Raw genomic sequence first — 6,000 nt, 5'->3', positions numbered from 1 at the left:
GTCGCAAAAACTCACAGCCCTCAGGCGAAATTCATCCCCCGAACTTTCCACAGGGCGCCCAGATTTACCTGATCAGAGAGATGTGGATGGGCGTGTGTGTGTGTGTGTGGTGGGCTTTAAAATTTGCAGAGGAAGCTAAAGCAGCCTGGCCGCCTGTCATGGCTGACACAGAGCCCATCTGCCTCAAACCTGTGGCGTCCTCACACACACACACACACACGCACACACACCAACCTCTAAAAACGGCGTACCTCCCCTCGGATGAAAATGAAACACAGATAGACCTTATGACGGATACACGTGTCGCCAGCTTTGCATACCTTTAAACACACTGGGGCCTTCGCTTTGAAACACACACACAGAGATGAGCTATAAAAGACACAGCTTATGCGTCCCATATGCGATGCCACATTGAATTTCCGGTTTTTCTCCTCTCAGTCCAATCGGACTGCGTTTTGCTTGATTTCTGCTCCTTGATAAATAGTTTAACTCTAAATCAAACAAAAATACTGAAAAAATACTCTTGCATTTCCTGTATCTAATGATTTTTAATCTATATATTTTGTTTCCAGTGGAGGATGCTAACTAAAAAGTTAGCTGTGCTAACCCAAGAGCGACAGTTGATGCTAAAGTGCTACACCAACATGCTATTTAGCAGAAGATAATGCTAAAGAGCAACACCAACAAAGCTGAAGCTAATGCTAACATGCTTTAGCTAATGCCAAAGCACTATGCTAACAGGATATTTAGCAGAAGATAATGCTAAAGAGCAACACCAACAAAGCTGAAACTAATGCTAACATGCTTTAGCTAATGCCAAAGCACTATGCTAACAGGATATTTAGTGGCAGATAATACTAAAGTGCAACACCAACAAAGCTGTAGCTAATGCTAACATGCTTTAGCTAATGCCAAAGATCTATGCTAACAGGATATTTAGTAGCAGATAATGCCAAAGTGCAACACCAACAAAGCTGAAGCTAATGCTAACATGCTACACAAACATGGTATTTAGAGGACGCTAATGCTAAAGCACTAAAAATGTTGCTTAGTGGAAGCAAATTCTACTTGGCGCCTTTCATAAGAACAAGAAAATAAATAGCTTATTACTTGATTTCTTAAGTCGAGAACCAAAACGTCAACACAGATGTTGAACTTTGTTCAACTGAAAGTAAACTAGCGCTTAAAAATTAATCTGGAAGGCTAAGTGTGCAAAATTCTTTGTCAAGTTAGCAAAAAAGCTTGAGTGCTAAATAAAACATTTTCTCATTACCAAACTTAAAAGTTAACTTAATGACTTAAAGGTTTTATTTGCAGTTTGGCTGCCAGAAATCTTTCAAACTACTCTTCAACAGCAATTAATGGGGTTTTTTAGGATTATGATTCCAAAAAGCTTGTTAAGAAACTGTTTTTACTTCCTTTCATAGAAAAAAGCAAGTTTATTGCATTTTCAAGTTAAAATCTGAGTTCACTTCAATGCCTTGCACATGGAGGGTTAACAGCAGTGAGAAGGAAATGCCTACTTCAGTTCCTTTCTCAGCTATTTCCTGTTGGACAAGATCAACAAAGCGCTGGCAGATCAACAACCATGAATCATCCCAATATAGACCCGCTTTTTTATTTCCACATCTCAGCTCCAGCTGATGCTTTTGTTCAGAAAAAGATCAAATGTTGCAGTGAAGGATGGAGGACTTTATTCCTCAAACGTTAAGATGTGAAGGAGGTCAAAGGTCGGAGTGTGAGAGGGATTTCTGGATGGTCCAGTTGTTTTTTTTTTGTAAGATTAAATTGTTTCAGTTCATAAAACACATTTGATGTCAGAGAAAGTTCAGTTTATGGAGGGAGAATCTGAACAATCAAAGCCAACCTGACCCAATGTGAAGGGTTTTACCTTAACTTTGGAGAAAATCTGACCCATTCTGCTCTGCAGAATTATTTTAATTTGTCAATATTGAAAGATTTTAGTATAAAAAGTCTCAACTGGATTCAAGTCCAAACTTTGACAAGGCCATTTGACAACTATTCAGCAGTAAATGTGCGTTTTGGATAATTGTCCAGCTGTGTAACCAATGTAATCTTGAGATTAAGTCTAAACTTTTTTGCTTTATGTTGGAGTAACAGTTTGAAATGTTGATTTTATTTTTGAAATTTGAAGAATAAAAGAAGAATTACCAAAGTTTTAGTTTGCCACCTTAAATGTTTTCACTGACTTTCACCTCAGGAACATTTTTTGTTTGGGATGCCGCTACTCCTGGATGAATCACTGATGAACTTTTGGAGTAATTTTGTTAGATTTCTAAGGTTCTCACTGTGGTTGTCTGTCGTCTCAAAGCATTAAAAAACGTCAAAGTTTCAAATTGTTTGTGCCCGCTTTCACACGGAACCAGAGTTTTAAACAAATGTGATAAATTGGTGTAGTAAGTATGCCAAGCCAAAAGGTGGCGACATAACAATGACACCAAATGCAAAAAAAACAACAACAAAAAACTAAATCGTACATCACCGATCAATGCCATGTTTGAGAGATTAAGGTTTTAAAAAGAAAAGAAAAAATTAAGAAAAAAAAACTTGCCTTGCATATAAATGTGGAAACATAAGGCGGCCATTTTGAAATTCATCCACTCTGGAATCCAGAAACAATTGTTTCTGGTTAATGCAACAATTTGAGCTGTTTCTGTGCGGATGAAAATGTTTTATCACGTGGATGCCGTTGATTTTGAAAACAACAATCAATTTTAGCCCTTAGTCCTACTTCTTGAGCTGTTTTTTTAATTTACAGATCTGACAATCATCATGCCTGAATGTTTTTATTTATAAATATTCAGGAAATGGTTTACCTCTGGGTTACAGACAAAGCATTTCTTCAAAGTTCATAAACTGTATTTTGGGCGTAAAAGCTCAAACTTTTGGCTTTGCAACTTGCTCATCAAGTTCTGAAGCGCTCCACAAACAGGAAGCATAAAGCATCAGGGTACTTTAACTGTTTGTTTGTTTTGGTATTCCACATTTTCAGCGCAAGCTGTCCCATCAGCTCATATTAAGCATCTTAATACGCGCTGGATTTCTGCTAATTTCGCATCCAAACTTCTGCTGCTGATGACAAACTTCACAAAACCCGTCAGGAAGTCATTTTGGTTTCTGTTGAAAAGATTTCGTGAGCCAAACAGTTTCAGTCTTTTTTTAAATCTCTGCTCCTTTATAGAGCTACAACAAGAAATAATAACCCCTGGAGCGACGAGGGTTTTTTTACACAATGATGGCTCTCCTACTTTGTGTTTTTTCAGCTTTTTTTGGAAGGGAACTCTGCAAACGTTCCCTGGAAAGGATGGGAAGAGGAGATAATGAAACAGAAGGGAGGTTTTAGACCAGAATCTGCCAAACAAAAAGCAAGAAAACAACAAAAAGAAGATATCTTCCTTTGTCTTATTAAAGAAAGTCTGGGGTTACCGAGGACAAATCTCAAACTGAATCAGAAAAAGAGCACCTTCTGAAGCATATGGACACTTGGCATGCTCCTTGGCACCCTTCTTAATAGCTGTGTGGTTTTCAAGTGCCGCCGCCGCATATGGAAGCATTAAACTTTTTGTCACCTTTAATTGACATCACATTGTGTCGAGCTGAACTCTGAAAAACGAACCGCGGACCTCCACCGTCGCTGCAGGTTCTGAATTTGTGTTTTGAGTGTGAAAGAGACAGAATCTAAACGGCATTAATGGAATAAAAGATGAGAAAACTCGTCTCTCCCTTGGACATTGGTTTTTAAAAACGAAGTGTGGGTGGAGTGGCGAGGCGCATGACTGATTAATAACCCCCCAACACACACAGACGCTGCATCTCGCTTAAAGACCGCAGCTTCTTTTTGTTCATTTAACTTTAATTCTTTAAGGTAAAGCCGGATCGGATCGCTCAGAGGAAACATCTCAGGCTGGATGAGCGTCATAAATAATGCAGTGCCTCCAAAGAGAAAAGCCTCAAAGTGTGAAAAACAGGCAGTAAAAGCAGAAAATGATGGCTCAATCCACGGTTTTGGCACTTTTCAGGAACTATTTAAAGGTTGAAAACCAAAAACGTGAAGCAGCTTGAAGTCCCCATCATCATCCGAACAGGAAATACCACCTCACCTCCTTGTGGCCACATGTTCTCCCATCCAGACGCCACTTCAAAAATAACATTCAGGTCATCAAATATCTTTTTTTAAAGCCACATCTCCAGATGTCAGGTTCGATTGGCTCATGAAACGCGCCGTTATTGAGGTTATTTGATGGTTACTTATTCATGCACGGCTTCCTTTTCCAGCCGCCTTCATGAAATTCACATGCACTTATTTGCATGTAGTACCTGAACGCATCGTGTTCCTGAACTTCCTCACCTCAGGTGCGTCTCCAGCGCCGCTGCAGGGAGCTAAATACAGATGCATATTTCATGGAACAAAAACCTCAAAGCAGAACCTAGATATTAGTCACTTTAGTAATTAAAAATGTATATTGCGCTGTGCCGTCTCACGTTGTGCATTATTAAAGACAGATTTTTTTTTTTTCTCTTCTTGTTCTCAAACTTACATCGGCTCAAAAGGATTTTTAATGCGAAACACTCCCTTGGAGTGGCTGCGAGCGAATCGCTCGGCTCCTCCGGGTGAATTAGCAGACATGAGGAGAACAACGGTGAGTTTGTATTGGCAGCCGTTCCTGCGCAGGTGCCTCAGACAGGAGCGCCGTAATTACAGAAAATCACATTTGTTGGAGGCAAAAGGCGCAGACAGTCGAACACGGAAGAGGAAATGACAGAGGACGGATTATTACAGCAGAGAGGTGATTGGGAAAATGAAAATATGCAACAAAGGCTGTAAAAATTTCATTTTTACAGCATTTTAATGCTTTAAACCATCAAGTTTTTTAATAACAGGCAAAAACAATGTGAGAAAATACAAAAAGCATTGTCTAAATGATGAATGTAAGCAATCTGGTCTGTCTTGAGAAAAAGTAAAGACTCTTTGCGCAATAAGACGTTTTTTTCTACTAATATTCTGAATTTAAAGAAATAATTCTAATAGACTGAAATGAGATACTTTTTGAAAATGCTTTCTGTGATTTATGATTTCTTTTTTTAGGAAATAAAATGATTGAACACTGAACAACATCTACAAAGTCTGCAGATTCACAAAAACACACACTGGGTAAAAGCTGGTTCAGGGAGATCAATTAATATTATTGATTCCATTTTTGGTTTTTGACAATTTAACTTGTGAAAATCTAGATCTTTTTTCACCAATGCACAAGGCGGCCATCTTGTACAACTAGAACACAACCTCCATTTCTGTAGACTTTTAACTCAGGTCAACTCTATGATGGAAGACTTTACTCTCTTGATTTTAAAAAATAAAAGTCTTAATATTAGGAGACTGAAGTAGGAATTTTAAGAATTTATTGTTATATTAAGATCTGTAGCAAGACTTTGAAATGATTGGGAAAATATCAAATTCTTTGGTTGAAAATTATTGAGAAATTGAAGATGTTTTTTAAAAATTGTAAAATTGTGATTTTATCCTGATAATATCATCACAATTTTCTTGTAATTAAACAAAAACTCTCATAGCCTGTCACTAAATTCAGAGAAAGGATGAGTGAAATAAAACTACTTTTGTGATTTGCAAATTTATGTTTTTATAAAAGAAAGAAAACAGACAAAACTGGAAATCGTATCAGATTTTCTTTTTAAGCCATTTAAACTGGAAGTCCAGAGATTAAATCTACTGCGGAGTTATGAATCATCGACTGGATCCGTTCAGTTAGAGTTTAACCCGACGACATAAACGCCAAAACACAGACCGACATGAGCGCGGTACACGTGTAGAGCGTGTGAACGCGTGTGCATGAAAGCACACGGCAGCTTGTTAGTCACATATTAGTCATGAGGCGTCCTCCACATAAACTTTACACTGTCTAATCTATTACCCCCTAAATGGGATTTTAATTGAATTGGCGTCAAAACGACAAACAATGA

Source organism: Poecilia formosa, unplaced genomic scaffold (assembly GCF_000485575.1).
Source record: "Poecilia formosa unplaced genomic scaffold, Poecilia_formosa-5.1.2 Scaffold229, whole genome shotgun sequence".
Classification (NCBI taxonomy): Eukaryota; Metazoa; Chordata; class Actinopteri; order Cyprinodontiformes; family Poeciliidae; genus Poecilia; species Poecilia formosa.
Note: the sequence above shows the minus strand (reverse complement) of the source record.